Source organism: Psammomys obesus, unplaced genomic scaffold (assembly GCF_907164565.1).
Source record: "Psammomys obesus unplaced genomic scaffold, mPsaObe1.curated_primary_1811, whole genome shotgun sequence".
Taxonomy (NCBI): domain Eukaryota; kingdom Metazoa; phylum Chordata; class Mammalia; order Rodentia; family Muridae; genus Psammomys; species Psammomys obesus.
In genome coordinates, this window is record NW_026585895.1 from 23,532,927 (window position 1) to 23,557,341 (window position 24,415).

Consider the following 24,415-nt stretch of genomic DNA (forward strand, 5'->3'; position numbering starts at 1 on the left):
CAGTGAAAAAACGGCTCTCGCGAGCAGGGGGAACTCGTCACACGCAGGAAATCCGAAGAGGCTAAGTACGGCCATAATGATGCCAGAGTTTCTGATTCCACTGCCACGGCCTCACCACTACAACACAACTGGTGCCTCACACTCGCCGGAGCTGTTGAAAGAAAACACCGACCCCGTTTCCGGCTGTCCCGGGAGAACACACAGAATCTACTGTGTGAGCGAGACTACTCTCGTTCGATCTGCAAATCAGAGATTTATCTCGACGCTTAACGTCTTCCATCTGGAGAGTGAAGGGGTAGGCGGGGGGTGGGGGCGGAGATAAGAAATAAGGGATCCCAAAAGGGTGGGCGGGGGAGGGGTAAGAAATCAGGGCATTTCAAAAAACCATGTTCGGAGTGCCTAAAAACTACAAAATGGTGCGTGACCCGAGGCCGGCTCTTTAAAAACTGTCTTCATCCTGGTCGTGACGAGGTGTTTATTACCCACGCGGATTTCCGGGTCCCCCCCATACTAACATCCACTCCTGCGGGGAGGAAGGAAAGTGCTCATTGTAGTGGTCTCGGGCTGCGAGGGGCTCTCGGCCTCGGCCACGCAGTGCCTTCCAGACGAGGCAGCATCCCCCTACTCGCACCCGGCGTGCCCGGGGCCGGCCCCCGACGCCCCTCGGCCCCGGCGTGCCCCTCGAGACCCGTCCTCGGCCGCACACGCGGCTCGGGGTGCGGGGCCACCGAGAGGCCTACCTCCCCGGGCTGCGAGGGGCCCGAGGCCCGCGCCCGCACCCCCCGCCGCCGCCGGGCGGGCGCCACCGGCCGCGGCGGGTTCCCCACGCCCCGCGGGGGAGGGGAGGGGACACGCACCACCCGTCCTCCCCGCTCCCGGGGAGCGGAGGGGGAGGGGGCGGCCCGCACTCCAGCGCTCCCCTCCCCCCGCCGCCGCCGCCGCCGCCCTTTACCCTCTTCCAGCTGGCGCTCCGCAGGGCGCGTCGGCCTCCCCGCAGCCACACCGCCGCCGCCGCCGCCTCCCTTCGCCGCGCCCGCTCTCAGGCCGCGGAAGCGGAGCCGCTCGGCGACCGAAGCACAATGGCGGCCGCCCCTCCGGATGCGGCGCAGAAGTGGCCGCCGCCGTTGGCAGCCCCGCCCTCCCTCCTCCTCCTCCTCCTCCTCCTCCTCCCTCCTCCCTCCTCCCTCCTCCCTCCCCCCCACCCCGCCCGCCGCTGCGCGCTCTCGCCGGCTTCTCGCGAGAGTGGCCCGGCCGCGCTGCGGGGGAGCCGGGAGCTGCGGGCGGGCTAGACGTGCCCCGCCGCGGGGTGGTGCTCTGACTGCGGCAGCCGTTGAGGGCCGCCTCGGGGGAAGCTGCGAGGCGCCACGGTAAGCGGCCGCGGCTGGTCGGCGACGTGCGGGCGTGCGGGCGCCGGCAGCGGCGCGGGAGGCCGGGCGGAGTGCGAGGGGCTCGGCGCCCGCCTCGCTCCCGCTCCCGCCGCGGGCCCCTGCAGGCCCGCCGCCCCAGGTCCCGCCCGGCTGGTTGCGTGGGTGGATTTTGTTTTGTTTTGTTTTGTTTTTCCGTTTGTTTGAATCGCGCTTGGCAAGTGGCGCAGCGACTGTTTACTGAATGGACTCGAACACTGCCTTCTCCCACCTCCCCCTCCAGCCTCCCTGGCGCGTCCCTGCCCACCTTGTAGGGTTTGACAGCTCTCCCTCCACCTGCAGCCTTACGGATGGATCCGAACACCCTTTCTGGCAGTCTGCTTGGAGTAAATAAGTTTTAGTGGTGGGGTATTTTTTTTTTTTTTTAGGATCACTTTTTATCTTAAGATTACGCTATTAAGCTTTGAGAGCGCAGCCACAGGTTTTGCAGCAGACGTTCACTTATTTAGAAGGAGCGAGGAAATCTGTGACGTAGGCTGGTGACTGAGAAGAAACTTTCAAAACCACTGTAAATGTGGTAAACTGAGATGTAAATGAGTACTGATGGATACAAAGGAGGGTAGCAATCCACAGATTATGTGGATTTGAATGATGGACCAAACGCAAGTTGCTTAACGGTAAGTTCTTAACGGAAACTTGAAAGCACAGTAAAGGCACTTGGGTTTTTTATTTTTTTTTATTAAAGAATCCCTTGTACCCAAACCCACTAAGTGAAATGTGGTATGTGTATAGATTTGTCATTTTGTCTGAACAAAGTATCAGCCACTAAACTTCGCTGTTTCATCGGTCTTCACTAACCACTATATTTTTAGTTAGCACTAACTTCAGGTTTTGGAGGAGGTTGTTTTTGTTTTTTTTGTTACAGTTGACACAGGGTGTCAGCCTTTTGGTGTGAAATGTAAACAAGGTATCTGATAGGATAAAATCAAGTACAGATTGCTTTTGAGGAGATTTCATTTGTCCTTTAAAAAAAAAATACTTGTTCCTTCTGTTTGATTGGCCTTATAACACCCTTAAGAATCAGAATTCATGGGTTCAAATAGAACCCCTGACTCTTACTACCTTTATTTTTTAACCTTGCTAAGAATTCCTTAACCCAGGCTTCTTTCTGTGGATTAGGGTACTTTAATCCAAGGTGCTGCCTAAAGTTCGTGGTGGTGTTGAAAGGATTAAATGAGGTGGTCTGTCAGTTCTTAGAACATAGCAAGCATTCCATGATTGTTAACAGTTACGTGTCTAAACCACCACTTGGCCTTTCTGGAATAACTTCCAGAAAGTGTAAGTCCCTTGAACATCATTGTGAGTTTAATCTGTGTTAAGAGGAGCAACTGCAGTACCTGAGTTAAAGTAGACAGATCTGGTAGTGGGAACTACTCTACAGAACCCCTAAATCTGGCAAGGACGGTATGATTTCATCTCCTCCCAGTAGTGAGGGTACCATGAGAGGTGAGTGTGGTGCCAGCTTCTTACTGCACAGAGCTTCCAGGTGTTAACTGTTTAAAAACTGTTGTTACTTATTTGTATAGTGTGTGTATGTGTATGAGAGAAATTTACTCTCTGTCGTGAATTGTTAAGTAATTTATCATTCTCAACAAATAATTACTGGAATTTTTCTGTTAAAGGCATTTTATCTTCTACTAGGAATTATGGATGTACGTAGGTATAGTAGTGACTATTTTTCAAAATGGTGATCGAGCAAACAATGTGATGGCAAGCATCTGCAATCAGAATTTTTCTAAACAAGCTAGACTCAGTCCCCTTTCATTTGTAGAGTTCTCTCACGTGGCCCTTTAATAATCTCTCCCTTATGACTGTGGCTCCTTTCTGAATTCAAGTGTCTCTGTTGACTTCTTGCCAACACCATTCTCACTAATTTCCATTTCATCTCTAAGACAGAGTTTTAGTGGCATTTATTCACTTCATCCCTCTGCTGTATAAACTTGTCTGTCATCTAGCCATGGTCATACAGCCCTTTATTCTTAGGCTTGAATGTTGTTATTGTCAGTTAAGCCACTGGATTACTTAGAATTCTCTCTCAGATTTTACATTTCATGTTACCTGTTTTCCTCTTCTCATCGTTGTACCACATAACCTTCCTAGGAGCTCCTCTATGCATCCTTCACTGTTGAGAAGATGGAATGAGAGTAGCTTTTTGCAAATTGATCGTTTTTGATTACAGATTATCTTAATCTTTTGAGAAACAAGTTTCTCCACTGTGAGACAAGTATTTATAGGACCTTTTTGGGATACCAGTTTCTTCTCAAATGAAAATCTTATTAATCCCTAGGCTAGGGAAGGGAATGTGGCGTCATCAACTAACTTGACAATCTACTATTTAAATTTATAGGTAGCGCCTGGCATGGTGGCACACACCTGTAATCCCACCACTCGAACTCAGGAGGCGGAGGCAGGAGGATCACAAGTTCAAGGCCAGCCTGGGCTACAGAGTTCCAAGCCAGCCTGGGCTATGAGACTCTGACTCAAATAAACAAACAAAAATAAATAAATAAAAATAAACATATAGGTAGGTCCCATTTTCTAGATTAAAGATCCCTATTTGTAATATGTTACATGAAAGTCCTGTGATGTACATCTTTGATAAAAAGAATTATTTTTGTGCCAAAAATTGTAACTCTTGTATTTAATGGTTTCGTAAATTTTATCTTCCTCAACTTTTATTGAAAAAATGCAAAATTTAATAAATGAATATCTAAAACATTCCTTTAATTGACTTTTGCTTTTTTTGGCAGCAAAAAGTTTAATCTCCAAAGGTAATAATGAAAAATGTAAGAAGACATGAAAATAATGCCAACCAGCAATCCTAAGAAATTGCTCTCACACTTAAACTTCAGTATAGGTTTCATATTAGAGATCATATTCACTCATAGTTGTTCCATAATGTCTGTCCTAGCAAGGATGATTTCCAATTGAGGGGGCACAATTTCCATTACATGTACAACATGCCCTTTACTCTGCTTCAAACCTAGAATGTGGGGCTAGAGAGATGGCTCAGAGGTTAAGAGCACTTGGAGTGCTCAGCATCCACATCCAGCTTCTTACAACTGCTGTAACTCCAGCTGCAGGCCATCTGATACGCTCCTTAGGCCTTCAAGCCACTGAATTCACATGCACAAACTCTCATACTGACATACACATACACACCTAATTAAAAATTTAAATCTTAAATGTGTTTAGTGAAAGCAGCTATCTTTTATTAATGATACAACCAGGGTTTAGAGAACTCAGGCTAAATCTCACCCACCAGCTGTTACTGTAAATACTTTTAATGGAGCAGTCATGCCCATTAGTTTATGTATTGTCTATGTGTTAGTCAAGGTTCTCTAGAGGCGCATGGGCAGTCGTATACCACCCATTAACTGTCACTTACCAGGAGATTTACGTTAAGGGTTGGCTAATACAATTATGGTGGCTGACAATGAAATTTATAAGGCAGGCTGACACGTAGAGTCACGAGTCTTCGACGGTCTTGAGGGAGGATTTCCACTTTCCTGGGAAACCTCAGTTCCTTTGGGGCACATTGGATGAGGCCCCTCTACACCAGTGAGAGTACTCTCCTTCACCTAAGGTTAGCAGCATGTAGCTGTGCTCCACACCTCAAACGACCTCCACAGCATCTACAGAGAAGTGTTGACTGTGTAACTGGGTACTGAAGTCATGTCAGCACAGGAATCTTAAGCGTCACTTGTCTATGGTTGTTTTCTTCCTACAGAATCAGAATTGAGTACTTGAGACAATATGACTGAGAAACATATAGAACACTAGAATAGTCACTGTCTGGTCCGCTACCCATAACTTGTCTTGTTGCAACAACAAAACACCTGACAAAAGTAACCTAAGGAAAGAAGCGGTTTGTGCTGGCTCGTTTTTATGTGAATCTGAAAGACACTAGGGGCGTTTTGGAAGAGGGGGCCTCAATTGCTAAAATGCCCATAACCAGGTTGGCCCGTGGACAAGCCTGTGGGCAAGCCTGTGGTGCGCTCTCCTAATTGGTCATTGACATAGGAAGGCCTAGATCAGTGTGGTGGCGCCGCCTGTGGACTGATGTCCTGGATGCTGCCAGAAGGCAGAAGGAGCAAGCTGGGAAGGTATTCTTCCATGACCTCAGCATCAGTTTCAGCCTCCCTCCAACCGTGGTTTTTCAGTGATGGAGTGTAATGGGGGAACCAACCCTAAGCTAAAATCCTTCCCAAGGTCCTTTTGGTCATGGAGTCTTATCGTAGCACTAGAAGCCTTGCGACATCATAACGTGTGTCCCAGTTTGAGGTGGTACTCTATTGTGGCAGAGAAGACAGGGCGCAGGACAGGGAGGTGCTGGCCACATTGCCTTGGCAGTCAGAAATAGACATACAAGCTAGTGCTGTACTCTCTCTCTCTCTCTCTCTCTCTCCCTCTCTCTCTCTTATTTTTTTATTTAGTCTGGGTCCACAGCCCATGGATGATGACAGCTCCATTCAGGATGGAGCTCAGGTACACCAGAGGGTTGTCTCCTAGGTAACTCAAATGGCATCAAGCTAACAATGAGGGTTAACCATCACAGGTTCTTTACAGAAAACTTGCAAACTTCTGGGCTGAACCATAAAACCATATTAAACTGATTACTGCTCCTGTAATACTGTCTAGACACGTACACACGTACACATACATGCACACAGACTTTGTTACAGTAATAAGAACTCGACCTCCACTCCCTCTTTGTGTTTCAAGAGGCTGGAAGCAGGAGCAGCTGTGGAGAGAGACTGTAGATACTCCCTCTCACAAGCTTGCTGCATCTCCACCTAAGTTTTTACTGGCGTACCATATAAACATGTATGTACGTCTGTATGACGATTAGTTTTCATTATCAACTTGATGCAGTCTAGAATCACCTGGGAATGACATCTCTGGGGTTGTCTAGATTAGGTTAGCCTGCGAACATTCCTGTGAAGAATTTTCTTGAGTTGAAGGGGTGGCAAGCCCACCCTCCATGTGGGCAGCAATGAGGGCTGAGCTCTGGGTTGGATGAAAAGAGCTGACTGAGCATGTGTGTATTGATTCACTGTTGTCTGCTGTCAACCATGGCAGTGACCACTTCTCTCCAGCTTCTGCCGCTGTGGTTTCCCTGCTGTGATGGCGTGTAACCTGTAACTGAGCCAGAAGAGCCCTTTCTTTCTCCACTAAATTGTGTTGTTAAAGTATTTTGTCATGGCAATAGGAAAACAAGACAAAACATAAAATAAGACGTGTGTATATTTGTATATAGATAAAATTTAAAGTGTATAGTAATTGTATTTCTATCCTAACTATTTTAATATAGTGCTTTTTGAGGGGGATGTTTTTTTTTTTTTCTTCCCTTCCACACTCTACCTTCTGCTTTTTAATTTGGCCCTCCTGCCTCTACTGCTTCACAAGCATCCTTTGCTACCCCACTGAGAAATTACTATATGTCCTTCCACTGTTCTCTGTGCACGGCCTTGTAGCTATAAATGAGGAGATAAAAGTAAGGTTTTTACCATTTGTATAAAACCGTAAAATTTAAGGAGCTGGGGATTGTTTACTGGGAGAATATCGCCTACCATAGGAAAAGCCTATGTCAATCCGAAGAACTTTAAACATATAAATACATAATATAGTGAGTAGATCACGTGTTTAACTATTAAATCTAAATAACGTAGAAATTTAACAGACATTTAGGAATAATGTCGATTATCCTATCATTTGAGACTGAGGAAATATTCATCCTGTCCATTAGTATAGAAAATCTATTAGTAGAACTTTCTCTCTTTTTTTAACTTCCTATGTGTACTTTAGGACCACATCGGACTATTATTTTTTTCTTCAACAATTTAGTATGGTTTCCTTTCTCTTCTTTTATGTGCGTTGGTACTTTGCCTGCATGTATGTTTCTGTGAGGCTGTTGGATCCCTGGAACAGCAGTGGTGAGCTGCCCCGTGAGCCCTCTGGAAGAACAGCCAGTGCTCTTACCCTCGGAGCCATCTCGCCAGCCCCGGAATGTCTCTTTTGTTACTGTTTATAAGTTGCACATCTACTGTTAGGGAAGTACCATAGCCTTACTAGTAAAAATGTGTATGTTAAAACTTTCTTAGGGGCTGGAGACATGGCTCAGTGGTTAGTAGCATTGTCTACTCTTCCAAAGGACCTGGGGTACAATTCCCAGCACCCACATGGCAGCTCATAACTGTCTGTAACTCCAGTTCCAAAGAATCTGACAGAGCCTTTATACTAATGCGCATAGAATTTAAAAATTATATAAAACTCTTTTAAAAATTGTTTACATGTGTTTATTTTGTGTTGTGTGTATGTATGATATGTGTGTGACTATGGACATGCACGTGGAGGTCAGAAGACAACTTGGAAAAGTAGGGTCTCTTTGCTCTGTGGATGCTCAGGGTTAAACTTAGGTCATCAGGCTTAGTGGCACACCCCATCACCTAGTCATTTTACCAGCCCCATGTGTTGAAATGTAACGGCCAATACAATCATATTACAAACTGGAGACTGCCAGGCAGTGGTGGTGCATGCCTTAATCCCAGTCCTCAGGAGGCAGAGGCAGGAGAATCTCTCTGAGTTCAAGGACAGCCTGATCTACAGAGCTAGTTCCAAGACAGCCAGGGCTACAAAGAGAAACCCTGTTTCAAAAAAACAAACAAAAGCAAAACAACAACAAAACCTGGAGACTTTGTAGGAAATTAAATTATAAGAGCAAAGCTCCCAGACAGGGTCAAAGACTTTATAAAACATTTGAGAGCTGGACGTAAAGTGGCATAGGCTTATAGTCCCAAACAGGGGAGCTAACAAAAAGAAAAACCTCCAGTTGGAGGTCAGCCTGAACTATAATGTGGGACCTTGTCCCAAAACAACCAGAAAGTATGGGGGTGGGGTCCAGTTAGAGGAGGTGGAGTGTGGCTTGAAGGAATTGCTTTATACCTCTTAAAGAAGACATAACATTCCCTCCTCCTTATTGGAGGATACAGCGGGGCTTTTGGAAACAGAGTAACCTCTCTCAGGTAGCAAACCTTTCAACATCTAGATCTTAGACTTTCTAGCCTCCAGAACTGGGAGAAATAAACTTCTACAGCACATAAATTCTCAGTCTGTTATTATTTTGTTACCGCAGCACAAATATAATGAGAGGTTACAGGTTGTATCTGCATGGCCAACTTTTATTTAAATAATGAGCTATAAATACTATCTATAAATACTAGGGTTTAATAACAAAACAAGAAATGATTCAACTATTTTTTATGCTGAATGTCTTAATAGCAAGCCATTAAAGTATAACATTTTCCTATAATTTGAGAATTGAAGGAAATAATTCTTAAGGGGTTCAGATATGGCTTATTTGTTGGAGTTCTTGCCTAGCATACTGGAAGCATGCATGGTTCACTTCCCAGGACAGTAGAAATGGGACCCTTGGTAATTCATGCCTGTAATCCTAGCCTGTTAGGCCATTGCTTGGAGGTGGAAGAATCAGAAATAGAGTGTTCTAGATTACATAGTGAGTTCATGGAACACATGAGACCTTACCATGAAGAAAGAGAGAGAGAGAGAACACAACACTTAAAAAGTCTCTTGTTTTGTTTTTTATTCCGAGGCAGGGTTTCTCTGTTGTAGCTCAGGCTGTCCTGGAACTTGTTCTGTTGAGCAGGCTAGCCTCAAATTCACAGGGCTTACCTCTGCCTCTCCAGTGTTGGTTTTAAAGGCATGTGCCACTACCACCTCCTACTTAAAAACTTGCTGGAAATATAGCTCAGCAGTTAAAAGCATTGGCTGCTCTTCCAGAAGTCCTCAGTTCAATTCCCAGCAACCACATGGTGACTCACAACCATCTATAATATGATATAATGCTCTCTTCTGGCATGAAGGTATACATGAGGATAAGACACATATACATAGATAAAAAAAACATTAAAAATTATGTATGTATGTGCATGTGAGTGCAGGTGTAGAGGCCAGAATTCTAGTCTAATATTTCTAGTCTAAATATTTTTTAATTGCTATTTTTTCAAATATATAACTAGCCTTTTTTCCTATAACAATTTTTCTGTAAGACTTCAAGTACAAGATTTTTGTAAATCTTAAAAGATAATACAAACTTTTCAGAATAAATGTGTAAGACTTCCTCTTCAATACTCGTATTATCATAACTGTCTAGGCTAGATTCCAGAAATACAGGATTAATGCCAACTCTCAAGCGTTTTAAATTCTTTCTGTTGTGGTGTTGCGGTGTGAGCCCAAGTTATCAGACATGCTAGGCCAGCACTGCCCCACTGCGATGCTCCCAAAGCTGTGATATGCTCCCAAAGCTTTTGAAAAGGACGTTTATCTAAAAGAACAGCATGCTGCACTGAAGATAAATGCATAGATGATTTTGCACTTTTTATTTTGTCTGTGCAGAGGCCAGAGAGCAGCTTTGAGGAGCTGTTCTCTCCTTCCCCCACGTGGGTCCTGGAGATTGAACTCATGCTGTCAGGCTGGATGGCCAGACACCTTTACTCTGTGAGTGATTTCGCTGGCCCCGAATTTCTTATTTTTAATTAAGCGAATATGTATATGCCAGTATGGGCACGTGCACATGAACACAGTGCCCACAGAGTCCAGAAGAGGGTAGTGGAAGCCTGGGACAGGAGCTACAGGCTGTTAACAGCCGCCTACTGCGGGGGCTGGGAGCCCAGCTCAGGTCCTCCAGAGGAACAGTGTGCCCTCAACCACTGAGCCACCTCTCCAGCCCCCACAAGTAATTTTTACAGTTTTAGTAATTTGAATGCTTTAGTATAGCTGGTAAGACATGGAATTCTAAAACTTTGTGCATCCTTTGCTATGTTATTTGACTACATATCTGTGATACGTATGTGATCTGTATGTTTTTCATGGACAGGTTGAACATTTTTTAGAATTACTTCAGTCATTTCTACTTAGAGATAGTATTGACAGCTTAACTGTTTCACACTCAAAAGAACAATTAGAAGTTGTTCTAATAACATTTTTATTACCTGACATCTTCAATGGTTTAGAAAGTTTTAATGTTCTTTACATGTGATTGTTTGCATACATAAGTAAATATCCCAGCATCGCTGACTTCCAGAGTTCCAGTGAGGAACTATGATCAGTAGTTCTTTCACAGCAGCAATAAGTTCTGCGAAAGACATTGTTAGACAATTTTATTATTGTGCAAACATTGTTTATTGTACTTGTAGGCAGTGTAATTTTATGAGACCACTGTGACATATGGAGCCTGTTGGGAAACATCATTATGTAACACATGACTATAAATATAAAAAGAAAACCTTTAAAGCAACATGTTATAGGCTTGGGGTATAGTTCAGTAAAGTGTTTGTCTAGTGTGTAGGAAGCTTGGGTTTGGTCCCCAGCACCAAATAAAACTAAGCATATGACACAAGCATAAGGTCTAATGCCAGTACTGAGGAAGTAAAGGCAGGAGGAGCTGAGGCTCAGGATCATTCTACATAGTAGAATGTTCAAGTCTGAACTACATGAGACCTGTCTTAATAAGTAAAGAACATATTATAAGTGAAAATGGTATAGATAAATAAAGTTCTAGGAATTCTGAGTTAAAATTTATTAAAATTTTAGATGAATCAATTTTATTGTAGTTCTGTGGATATGGTATTAAAGTTTGGGCAAGGAGAAGGGTTAGGCCTCATAGGAGAAGAAAACAAGAAGAAACATGCAGGGTCACTGTTGACCACAGCACTGAAACAATTATTAACAGCTATGCACTAAAATGTATTGTATGCTTTATAAAGAATAGAATTTGAAAAGTCAAGACTGTTTCTAAACCAATTTTCAATAATGGCTTTGATGTGGTTAGGCCACCTTCAGTACTGACTTGCTGTATAATCCAAAAACATCCGACAGAAAGGCATGACAGTCTTACAAGAGAAGCTTGTAGGGGCATGCCGTCACCCTCTCAGAGGATGCTGAGCATTTCTGATTCCATCCTGCAGTGTTTGCTGTGTCATCACACACGACATCTGAAGTCTGGAATTACCAAACAGTAGTACTTGCAGGTTGTGGCATGCACAGTATGTTGATGGACTTATGAAACTCATCATTGCGTTGGCATTTGTATTTTGGTTGCATATGGAAATTAAGTGGTAATTATCTGATAGTATTGCCTATGTACTAGTATGTATAAGGGAGTAAAATATTTATTACTAAAATATCTTCAGTTCAAGATACTATTTCATTATTATAAAATCTTTATAGCAATTGAAAATTTTAAAGTTTTTAGTGCTTTGGAAATTTTTTAATATATAGGTTTTAATGCCTAAAAACTATTAAATGAGAAAGAAAGCATTGATTGAGAGGATTATTAAAATCACTCATCATAATATAAAAAGTTATAGGAAAAGTTGAACCTCTGAATGTATGAGGTAGCAGTACTTTATAATAAAATATTTTATATTGGAGAGAAAATAAGGCTATTTTTTACTACATAATAGTGTTTGTCAGAATGGGCTAAACACTCTCAGAGTATGTGAAGCAGTAGTAGGTTCTTGTTTGGGGGTTGGTTTGTTTGTTTTTTTGTTTTTTTTTTAAGATTTATTTCTTATTTATACAGTATCCTGTACTGCATGTGTGCCTGCACACCAAAAGAGAGCATCAGTTCTCATTATAGATGGTTATAAGGCACCATGTGGGTGCTGGGAATTGAACTCAGGACCTTGGAAAGAACAGCCAGTGTTGTTAACCTCTGAGCCCTCTCTCCAGCCCCTGTTTTTTAATTTTTTGAGACAGGGTTTCTCTGTGTAGCCTTAGCTGTCCTGAACTCAGCATGTAGACGAGGCTGGCCTCAAACTCACAGAAATCTGCCTGCCTCTGCCCTGGGAGTGCCACCATACCTGGCCTTTATTTTAAGAAATATAAAGTATTTTTAAATTCCAGGGATTGAATCTAAGACTTTGTGCATACAGGGAGGCATTCTACCGCTGAGCTATGCCCCTAGTTCTCCTTTATACTACAATATGTTTATGTTGAGGAGGGAGAATAGGTTTTTGAAATCTGGACTTTAAAGATACCATAGTGAAGGAAGGAATAGAGTCCGAGGATTGTCATTTGAAGCCCAACCTGTGCTACACCCTGAATTCAGCACCATGGGCTTCAAAGCAAGACTTTATTGCAAAGGAAATAATGTAAACTGGGTCTGTTCGTGTAAGCCTATAATCCTAGCTGCTCAGGAGTCTACCTGAGCAACAAAGTGAGTTCAGGGCCAACCTGGGCAGCTTGAATCAAGTGAGAACAGGGCGTGTAGCTTGGTGGTAGATGCTTTCCTATTGTTTGGGAAGTCCTCCATTCATTCCCAGTAAAGATAAAGAGAGAGAAGAGGAGGAGGGAGGGAGAGATGGAGGGAACAGGAAGGATGGAAAAAGGAGTCAAGGAAGACATCACAATGAGTGTTCTGACATTGGTTAGTATTTAAATTGGGAAAAATTAGTTACTAATAATTTTCATGAAAGCTTTTCATCCGACATTTCAGAATACTTTAAAAACACTAATTAAACCTTTAAACCCCTCACATGATAGCTACATATAATTTAAATAATTAGGTATTTCATAGAAAAAAAAAAGCTGATAGAGACAAAGTTATTTCCCTGTGATTGCATAGTATTTAACTGATGGAAACTGAGTAATCCCAAACCCCTGTTAATCAAATATAACTCATGTAAAATTAAACCAAAATAGTAATACCTAAATTGTGACTCCACAATTTATTTTTTAATATTTATTTTTGGATTAATTGTATGTGTGCATGTCTATATGTCATGTCAATATGTGCGTAGAGTACAGGTGCCTGCAGAGTTCAAGATGTTGGACTCCTTTGGATCTGTAGTTACCGGTGCTTGTGAGCAGCCTGGTATACATGCTATGAGCCAAATACTGGAAGAGCAATGAGGCTTCTTAACCCCTGAGCCCCTAAAACATAGGGGATTAATATTTCTATTAAGCTTAAACATTTCTCCTTTTTTTTTGTTGTTTTGTTTTTTGAGACAGGGTTTCTCTGTGTAATAAGCCCTGGCTGTCCTAGACTCACTTTGTAGACTAAGCTGGCCTCGAACCCACAGAAATCCACCTGCCTCTGCCTCCTGAGTACCTGAATTTAAGGCCTGGCTGGGCTCTCTTCTTTTAAACATAGGTCACAAAAGACAGAATTGTTGAAGACTGTGTGACATTTCCTTAAGTAGACCTTATAATAAACTGTTTATTAAAGTTGACTATTTAAATAAAAATTGACTTTCTAATGGAGAATCCTAAACAAGAATAGGTAACTTCTTTCAATTAGAGGAATATTGGAGACAGAGAGATAGCTCAGAACACTTTAGTTCAATCCCTAACCCATATGAAAAAGGCTGCTTAGCCCACGCCTGTAATACCAGCCGACCAGAGGCGGAGACAGAGGCAGTAAAACTTCAAGATCAAGACTAGTCTCGGCAAATAAGACCCTGTCTTTAAAAGGTGGGGATTGATCTAGAGGCTGTGGGTCAGTGTAGGGTCCTGCAAAACAGGAGAATATTTTTAAAATATCCTCTCACTGCCTCATCTTCTAATACAACTAAAAAGAAAAAAATCGATTTTATAAAAGTAGTGGACATTCTAGTCTTACTTGTTTTCAAACAAATTTCTCATGAAAAGTTTTACTGATGTCTTTAGTTTATACCCTTCCAGAAGAATAAAGTAATAAAATGAACACAGCCTCAACATTTATTATCTTCGTGTAGTGCACGCCTTTAATCCCAGCACTCGGGAGGTAGAGTCAGGCCAACTTGGTCTGCAAAGTGAGTTCAAAAATGACAGCCAAGGCTACTCAGAGAAACCCTGTCTCAAGGGGTGGGGGAGAAAAAGATGAAACTGTGTCACATATCCTATCTTCATATTCTTACTGATTCAAAGTGTTTGCAACTGCAAAGAGATTTGCAGTTGATCTCAACATATTCAAGCTATACCTTGAACTTCATAGTTTTCACCTTTTCCCAGAAAATCAGCTTAATTGGCAAATGAAAGCCATTCTGCTGGCTGCTGTTGTTACTGCTTTTGTGAGTATACAAAGCACAAGGGTGAAAAGGAACTTTTATTCACCTGTTTGCACTGTGGTCTTGGAAGCTTACTGCCTCCTTCTGCTAACCTAGGCCTAGTCCTGGAAGCTTGTAGCTTCTGTACAATCTAACCTAGGCCTAGAATGTTTTCAGCTTCTGCTGAATAAGCTCACCCTTTCTTGTTCTTTCTGAGCTCATAGCTGGATGGTTCAACTCAGCTGTTCTGGCTCAGATTTCTCTCCCAGCTGGGCTGTTGGGGGAGCTAGAAGTCCTTTTCCTCCCAGGCCTTCAGCTGAGCTAGCAAGCATTTAGATTTGGGCTTTTGGCTAAGTAGGAAGATCAGCTGGGTGCTTTCTCTGCCTTTCTGAGCCAGTAGATTTTCACCCCAACATCTGGCTCCCGAGTCTTCATTGGTAAAATCAAACGATCGGGATTTTCATGTGTTATAACAACACAAGGGTTCTTTCTTGTGCTCTTTCTTGGTCTCGTTGTTGGATGCTACACCTTCCAGAAAGCCCTACAGGATTTAGGAATACTTGCTACATTTGCAGAACTGTCTAGGTAGAAGCAGTTCATAAGGCAATCTCGAACTGTTAAACTCTTAACAAGTCGATCTTGATCCAGAAAAATGGAAGTTCTGCAATGTGCCCTAACATGGAGAAATCTTGAAAATGTCATTGTAAGTGAAAATGTCATTGCAAGTGAAAAAGGCCTATTCATGGAGATGGAAATAGATGAGTATTGTTGGAGACTAGTAAAAGCTTGAATTAGGAATGGCTACTAGTGAGTATTGGTTTTCTTTCAAGGTGGTGAAAGTTTTCTCCACCTAGATGGAAGTGGAGGTTTTATGAATTTGGGAATATACTAATGTATTAATGTATTAATGCTCTAACAAAGACTGAGGTGAAACGGCGGCTAGACGTCCAAGATCAGCATGTCCTAAGAGTTGATTCCATTCTGAAGCAGTTTCCTTGTCGATGGCCATCTTGCTGTGTGATCCCATGGTTACCCTTCAGTCTGTGTCTTGCCTGAGTCTTAACAGAGTCTTAGAAGGAGAGCACGCATAATAGATTAAGCCCACCCATTTAGAGTCCCTTTACCTTAGCCACTTCCTTTAAAGGCCTTATCTCCAATTCTGTGTAGCCTTGGCTGTCACTTTGTAGACCAGGCTGGCCTGGAACTCACAGAGATCTGCCTGTCTCTGACTCCTTGAGTTGCTGGGATTACAGGCGTGCACCACAGCGCCTGGCTGGAAGTTCTTTTCTGAACCTCTTCATTTAGGGATTTATTTATTAATTTTAATATAATATTAAATTAAGTATTAATCTGATTAATTAAATATTGACTATTGGTGAATGGTTCACCCTTTGGCTCTTCTACCCTCATTTATAGGTCTAGAGGTAGGACCAAAAGCGTCTACTATTTAATTACATACTTAATTTCTCTGTCTACCAGCTTCCACTATTAGGTTAGTCACATTATTGGCATAAACTGAGAAGTTGTATATGAATAACAAAACAATGTCCCTTAACCTAATTTTTTTCTAAGAAATCCAGAAAATTCCAAGAATCCTGATGGCACTGTGACAGAAACTAGGGACAAAAGTTAATTATTATATTTATCAGAGTTGGAAAATAAGAATATTTGAAGACTGAGGATATCATAGGTCAGTAGTATGCTATGTTTAAGATCTTGGGCTTAATCACAAGAGAAACAGAGATGGAGACAAAAGAAGGAATGAGGAAGAGAAGGAAAGGGAAAGAGTAGCATATTTGAAAATTTTTGTTTGGGTTTTAGTTTTTGTTTTTTTTTTTTTTTTTTTTTTTTTAAGATTTATTTATTATTTATACAGTGTTCTGCCTCTATGCCAGAAGAGGGCACAAGATCTCATTATAGATGGTTGTAAGCCACCATGTGATTGCTGAGAATTGAACTCAGGACCTTTGTAAGAACACCCAGTGCTATTAACCTCTGAGCCATCTCTCCAGCCCTGGTTTTGGTTTTTTTTTGAGAGTTTCTCTGTGTGGCCTTGGCTGTCCTGGACTTGCTTTGAGGACCATGCTAGCCTCAAACTCACAGGGATCCACCTGCTTCTGCCTCCCAGAGTGCTGGGATTACAGGCATGTGCCATCATGCCTGGCCATATTTGAAAAATTTGGCACAGAAATGGAAGACCATTAAAGTGTGGCCCTTTGGACAAAGGAGGTGGATTTGGTCAGGAAGTGACTGTGAAAGAAAAGGTCTTACAACTAACTTCTCTGTGTTCTTTTGAATAAACAGTCTAGAGAGCCTCATTAACAAGGTCTGTGAAGCCCTGGTGATCCAGTTTACCACCACAGAAGTGTAGTACTGCTCCGCTTTGTTTCTCGTACTTCTGCTCCGAACCCACCTTCAACTCCTCCTCTCACCTTGCTTTATTTGCTTTATTCTTGGAGCAGGGTAGATGTGCTTTTGTGCTTCAGTATATAAACTGTGTGAATCTCCACCACCCTGCCTCATCTCCAAAGTCTCAATTCTAGAGAATATCTGCCTCCAGGATTTCTAATAAAGAAAAATGGTAGGCTTTTCTGGCTGAAGGTGAAATATCTCCTATCTTAATTTTCTTTTCTTTTTGCTAGCTTTAAAGATCTTTCTCTTTATTCATCCTGCCCACATTTCCACTATAAACTATTTGAGTATGACTACCCTGTTTGATATTCAGTGGTATATTATTTTAATCATTAATTGCATGGAAAATGTGGATTGTCACATGTTAAGTACTGCTCCTCCACTATTCCACTCACAATAATTCCTAGGATTATTATCCAGTCTCCCTATACAGTTACCTTTGGTTTTTTTAGAAAGGTCCTCAATCAGTCTCTTGAGACTGTAGCTGGGGATGGCCTTGAATGGCTGATCCTCCTGTCTCTGCTTCTCAGCACTGGGGATGACAAGCGTGTTCCACCTGTTTCCGTGGTGTTGGAGACTGAGCCCAGAGCTTCATGCGTGCTGGGCAAGCACTCTGCCAGCTGATTCACAGCACCACTCACTCACCTTTGTATGGAACACTCATCCTGTACTTTCCATAGACAGTACTGTCCAAATAAAAGTGATTTTCTTCATTTTTCTTCTCTTAATTACATTTTCCTTTGTTTACATAATGAGCAACCATGCGCTCAAAAAAAAAAAAAAAGAGGTACAATAGTGGGAGACAATTTGGCAGTCTCTTAGAAAGCTAAGCATACACTTCCCATTCAACCTGACAGTTTCATTCTTAGATACTGATCCAAGAGAGCTGATAGTTTTATATTCATAGTACAATTATGTGTGGAAATTCTCAGTGATCTGAAAATCGACAGTTAGCCCTCCATGGTTGAACTTCTGCATCTGCCAATTTCAGCTATAGGTGAAATACATTTAGATACACTCAACTTGATCAGTACTACACATGCACAGACTCAATATTTTCTCCAAACAATACAGTATAACAGCTATGACATAGCACTTACACTGTATTAGGAATTATAAGTAGTACAATGACATTTATAGTAGATGGTAAGATTTGTGTAGGCTTTATGCAAACATGAACATCCATGGATTTTTTAGAACCAGTGAGGGTTCTGGAACTAAAACCTCCACAAGTGCCAGGGAATGGCTATATGAAAAGTTCGACAATTGGGATAAACTTCAGGGATGTCATGAGGTATAAAAGAAGCCAGAGTAAAATATCTCTAGACCATGACGATTACATTTATATGACATTCTAATAAAGCGGAAATTATAGAGATTATGGTAAGTGGTTCTCAGGGGTTAGGAGGCAGAAGAATTGCCTCTTGTGACAGCTGAACAAATGGTTCCTAAAAGTCCCTGTTTTAATTTCTAGAACAGGAGATCGTTTCCTTCCATGACAGAGAGGCCTTGTAGGTGTGGTTAAAGATGGGGTAGGTATCTTAGATTAGCTGGGTAGACCCTGAATGTAATCACGGAGGTTCTTAGGAAGGGCAGACATGTTAAGAAAAGAGAAAGTGCCAATGTGAAGACAAAACATGGTAAGATTAACCGAAGAGTGGCAGCCACTAGAGCTGGGAGAGGCTTCCAGAAGGAGCCAGCACTTGTCACACCTTGATTTTAACCCATCTAACTTTTCTAACATTTCTGACATGAAAAATTAAAATTTTGCCAATACATGAAGTTTTTGTTAATTCACTATAGCAGCAACCAGATTAAGTATAGGATTGTGCATCCTTTTGTCTATTCTGGGCCACATTGGATGAAGAATTTACATATTAAATGCACAAACACTATCAAAAGCTGATAAGAAAATAATTTTCATGGTATCCACCACCATAGGTAAGCCAAAAAGTCCCCATATATTATATCGGATCCTGTTGCAGAGGTTGTTTGTTTGTTTGTTTGTTTGTTTTTGGAAGCAAATCCTAAGTTTGTAATCATTAACAATAATAATAAAAGAACTTTAAGTAATAAAAATCTTCATTGATTTACTTTATTTGTATTATAAATGTAAAAGAAACGACAACACAAACCTACTAGGGTAGCAGCCATTACATTTGAGAAACCTGTGTGTCATTTTCTGGCAAAGTGCACATAGTGGAAAGTTTTTAACTCTCTCCTCAGAAACTTTGATTCTCAATTTCCTGTTAGTGCGCTGCAGCTTTGAAAGAGGCGCTTACATATGGAGGTGCTGGGCAGGGCAGCAATGACATGAGTAAGGCAGGACCCTGGGCAGGAGAATTGCTGCAAGTTTGAGGTCAGCCTGGGCTGCATAGATCCCCCCATCTCAAAAGAACAAATAATGATAATAATTAAACCAGCAAACGGTAAAGCAGATTGTGTTCTGATCAATGTCAGTAGCTGACTCTTTCAGCATAAGCTTTCCTCACAGGCAGGCTTACTTTAAGTGAGCCTTGCTCTTCTCTTCCTCCCCTTCCTCCTGCTCTGTACTCTTTCATCCATCCCGAGCTATTTTCAAGCTCCCTGCGCCTATGCCTCAGGCTAGGAGCAGGGCTTTATGAAGTCCCCTCTGGGCTCTCAGGGCAACATTACGGGAGGGCATTGCTGATTCCCAATACGAGGTCGCAAGGCTGTATTTCTGTCTTCTTGGGTCCATACCTTTCTATAGGCCTGAAGCATGGGCTGTTGATAACACATTTCACTGTGCTCTCTTGAGGTGGAGTAACAAGCAGGGTAACAAGAAGGTGAACTGCTCTCTTCTTCCTTGTTGTGACATGCAGCAGATTTTTTTAGGGCAGTCAGAGAAACGGAATTTCTACCTGCTAACCGCTTGAGTTGGACACAGAATCAGCCAGTTTATTTGTATTTCTCTTCAGTGTTTTGACGCACAGCTATATTTGTTTTTGTTTTGAATATGTCTCCTTTCTCGGCCTCAAAGTTTTACCCTCACTTTCTTTTCCATATTTATTTTGTCTATTTTCCTCCTTTTTTATTGTCACATCAGCCACTCCCTTTCTCTCCTTTACAGTTGCTCCCTCTCCCTTAAATTTTCCCTTCCAGCCTCATGTGCTCTCCTTTTTTTTAACCAATTGAATCCACTTAGTGCTGTCTTTGTGTACACGGGTTAGGACCATTCGTTCGTTAAAGACTGGCTAGCTTTTTATGGCCCACATCCCTAAATAAAACTGACTTTCCCTCCTCTAGAACTTACCAGTTGCCAACAGCTACTTAGCTACAGGTGGGACATTATGAGCACTTCCCCTTCTGTGCTTTGATTTTTGTCTGGTTTGACTTTGCACAAGTCTTCTGTGACAGCCACTGTGAGTTGATACACACAATCGCCCTGTTGTGTGTTCCCCTATTTCATTGTAAGCATCCACCAACTCTGGCTCTTGAAATCATTCCACACTCTTCCTCAGTGGTCCCTCACTTTTTTGAGCATTTCATACATGCATACAGTGTATTTTGACCATATTCTTTTTGCCATTTCTCCCAGTAACTCCTTCCTCATTCTAACCCCAAACTTCATGTCCATTTTTGTGTCACTCCTTTTTGTGGCTGGAGAATTTTATGCATGCATGTAATGTTCTGATCAAGTCCATCTCCTCCTGTTCTTTCTCCTGTAACTACTGTATCTCCACCACCACTCTTTCCTCACAATTTCATGTTTTCTTTTTACTGCTAAATCCATGGAATCCACTTAGTGCTGCCAGAATGTGCATGGGTGTAGGGCCATCTACTGGAGCTTTCGTGGGGGGCTGTATCACTTAAGAAAATTGATCTGCCTCCCCGAAGGCATCAGTTGCCATAGCTCCTGAGAAAGAAGGTGGGCTTTCCTGATAACCACACCTGTGCATTCTGGGATTTTTGTCTGGCTTGATCTTGTGCAAATAGTCCCAGCCACTGTTAAGTCATTTGTGTTACTGCCTTGTGTCCAGAAGACAGTGTTTTGCAGTATTCATCCATTACTCCTAGTTCCTGCAATCTTTCTGCCTCCTCTTCCCCAATGGTTTCCTGAGCCTTAGGAGTAGGGATGTGATATAGAGGTCTCCTTTAGGGCTCTGCACTCTACAGTTTCTTATTCTCTGCTTGTTGACCAACTGTGGGTCTCTGGTAATCACCATCTGCTGTGAGGAGATGTTTCCTGACGAGGATTGAGAGACTCACAACAATAAGCCTTTAGGAGCTGGTTTAGTACTATGTTCATTTAGCAGAATGGTTAGCAATAGGTTCTCCGCTGTTGTTTTTCTTCTCATTGTTGCTTACACTGTTGCAACACAGTGTAACCTTCTCCTCCTCTTTTTCCTTCTCTCTTCCTGGAGTCTGTGGATGAGTGGCTATGCAGACTGTTCCATCAGTGTTTCTTGCTCAGTCTTGAGAAAAATCACCTAAGAATAGACCCAGATTTAAGAATGGTATTGAGCATTGTGAGCTTTTTTTTCTCTGTAAAGCTAAAGTAATTTTATTGAAATGATTGTTGAAAATATTTTTTATCTTAAACCAGAGATGAAAATTTGCTCAAATAGGAGTCTCAACCCTTGTTGTGTAGTTGATTTGTGCCTTGAGCATTCTTAGGCCACATTTGAGTGTGTACTGTAGAAAGAGGACATGGGGATGGTGACACATTGTCACTTCCCTCTTAAGTTTCTAAGTAAGTTATGACATATGTCTGTGTTTAAAGGAAGTATGATTATTCAACCATTTCATTTTCCTATACAAGAAGGAATAATTGTCTTCTTAATGCTAATTTCTGAATAACCATGAAGTAATTTAGGCATTTAAGTATTTATTAGGATGGTAGTATAGGTTAGTGGTGGAGTGTTTGCCTCGCGTGCTTCAGGCCTGCGTGTAAACCCTCAGGATCACCAAAGGAAAAATATTTATATTGAAGCCATTGTTCTTCTGAACGTTTTATTTTCTACAAACATTCTATATAAACATCGGAACCAGGAAACATATATATAATAGTAAACTACCTCTGTTTAAAAATTAAGAAAAAATATAAATAAATAAATAAATAAATAAATAGATAGATAGATAGATAGATAGATAGATAGATAGATAGATAAATAAATAGAAATTAAGAAAGAGCCAAGGGTCTTTCTTAAATGTGTATGGCCATGCTTTTCATGCTCATTATGAACTTTAAACCTCAACTGTTCTTCACTAGAAAATGTGCAAACAAACTGACTTAACGCTTCACACTGTGTTACACACTGTGTGGTGTAATCTCCAACGTACTTCAGAATAGTGCCCGCAATAAAAGGAATGAACTAGTAGTCCATTAAACAAGAATGCACTTCAAAGGCGTAAGAAATACAAACTATTCCCAACAGTATTGTGAGAATTTTGGAATTTTGAAATTTTGTTTTTTTTTAAAAAACACAGAAATATTATAAGACTGTGTTTTTATTTTAATCCCAGGTGTGGAGATACAAGTATGCTTCAAATTTGGAATTCTGGGGACTTTTCAAAGGATATATAAATGCTAGGGCCCCAGTGAGGGTGTTGCTGATGGTGGTTGGATGCTGTTGGTCATGGTTTGTTAAGCAGTTGTGCAAAAAGAAACAAGAAAAAATTATATATCCTGATGGTGAAGATCAGACTTTCCCCAGGGGACTTGACACCTTAATCAGCAGGAAGTAGTCTAATGATATTGTGCCCCCTTCTGCCTCTGTCTTTTTTTCCTCTCATATCTAGTGTTATGGAGTTGAAAGGGCGGAGAAGGGTGGAAGAAAAAGGAACCCATAAGGTAGCAAAGGTCAGTTACAAAATATAATCCATGTGATTACATTTATAAGCTGTTCTTCACAGTCAAATGTTAGTAAATCAATGGTTGGCAACTGTTAGGAACTCTATGATTCTAAAAGCTTAGCCTAAAGGATTTGGCAGAGGAGATGGGGCTAAGAGAAGATTCTGTATCTTGATTTTGGTCTCAGTTACAAATCAGTACATATTGTTGTTTGTATGTTTGTTTGCTGTTGCTGTTGTTTGTACTGACGGGAATCAAACTCTGGGCCTTGAGAATGAGAAGCAAGTGTTCCACCACTTAAGGTGCACCCCAAAACAACACGTTTTTAATTCATAAAACTACTTACTCCAAGTCAAGTTCGTTTATGGAATTTTAAAGTTTTTTTTTTGTTTTTTTTTTTTAAGATTTGTTGTTGCTGTTGAGACAGGGTTTCTCTGTATTTGCCTCGGCTGTCCCAGACTCCCAACAAGCACTTTACTCAAATGAAGATTTCTTTAGTGCAGAATTTTTTTAATCACTTAGCATTGAGTAACAGCAAAGCTCTAGGAAGTTATTCTGTGAGTCTGCTGGTGATGCATAACCCCTGACACACATCCTCTGGCTGTAACTGGTGAGAAGGCTGCTGTCGAACTCATTGCCTGTGGAAGTCTGAAGGTATGATTTTATTGCCAGAGAACTTTCCCTTTTATTTTTAATTTTTCAAGACAGGGTTTCTCTGTGTAGCTTTGGCTGTCCCAACCTCATGTTGTAGCCCAGGCTGGCCTCTAATTCACAGAGATCTGCCTCCTTCTGCCTCCCGAGTGCTGAGATTACAGATGTGCACCATCACACCTGGCTGCCAGAAAACATGCTAAGGTTTGGGGATTTTGTTTGTCTGTTTTGTGTTTTTTGGGAGGGTTATTGAGCCAGAGTCTTTCTCCATCACTCCGGCTGTCCCGGAACTTACCCATAGACCATGCTGACCTTGAGCTCACAGAAATCCACCTGTTTCTGCCTCCTGTGTACTGGGATTAAAGGTGTGTTTTTTTCTTTTTGGGACTATGAATACATCATTTTCTCCTTCCCTTTCCATACTCCAAAGCCTCCCATTTGCCCCTCCTTGCTTTCTTTCAAATTCATGGTCTTTTTTCATTAATTGTTGTTACATGTATGCATGTATGTATGTATACATATAAACACACATACTTCTAGATATAGCCTTCTCAGTCTGTATAATGTTACTTGTATGTATGTTTTCTTTCATTTTTAAATGTTTATTTGAAACCAGGCAGTGATGGCCCATGCCTTTAATCCCAACACTCAGGAGGTAGAGGCAGGCTTGGTCTGCAGAGCGAGTTCCAGGACAGCCTGGGCTACATAGAGAAACCCAATTTCAAAAAAACAGGTAACACTCAGGGAGGCAGAGGCAGAGGCAGGCAGATTTCTGAGTTTGAGGCCAGCCTGATCTATAAAGCAAGTCCAGGATAACCAAGGCTGCACAGAAAAACCCTGTCTTGAAAAAAAATAAAAACAAACAAACAAATAAATAGAAATGTTCATTTTGAATACTGTGTAGACCACTAAGTGGGGATGCAAACAATATAGCCCGTGTTTCTTTTATAATTTGCTTTAAAGTGATTTTATACAGTCTTACCTATAGTTTCTAGGGAAGAGAGGATAAAGCAAAGACACATCCATAAAAGCACTTGGTTTCTGTTTTTACATGCTGTGACAAC

At 41.7% G+C, this 24,415-nt stretch overlaps 1 protein-coding gene across 5 annotated transcripts in view; it reads right to left on the bottom strand.

Annotated features, from left to right (window-relative positions):
- The window catches only part of Marchf7 (membrane associated ring-CH-type finger 7), a 41,402-nt gene extending 40,274 nt beyond the window's left edge, over nt 1–1,128 (bottom strand). For all 5 annotated transcript variants that reach the window (XM_055600158.1, XM_055600157.1, XM_055600156.1 and 2 more), the window contains exon 1: nt 953–1,128. The gene's annotated coding sequence lies outside the window, so the exon portion shown is untranslated. The remainder of the gene's footprint in view (nt 1–952) is intronic.
- Nucleotides 1,129–24,415: the final 23,287 nt, after the last annotated feature.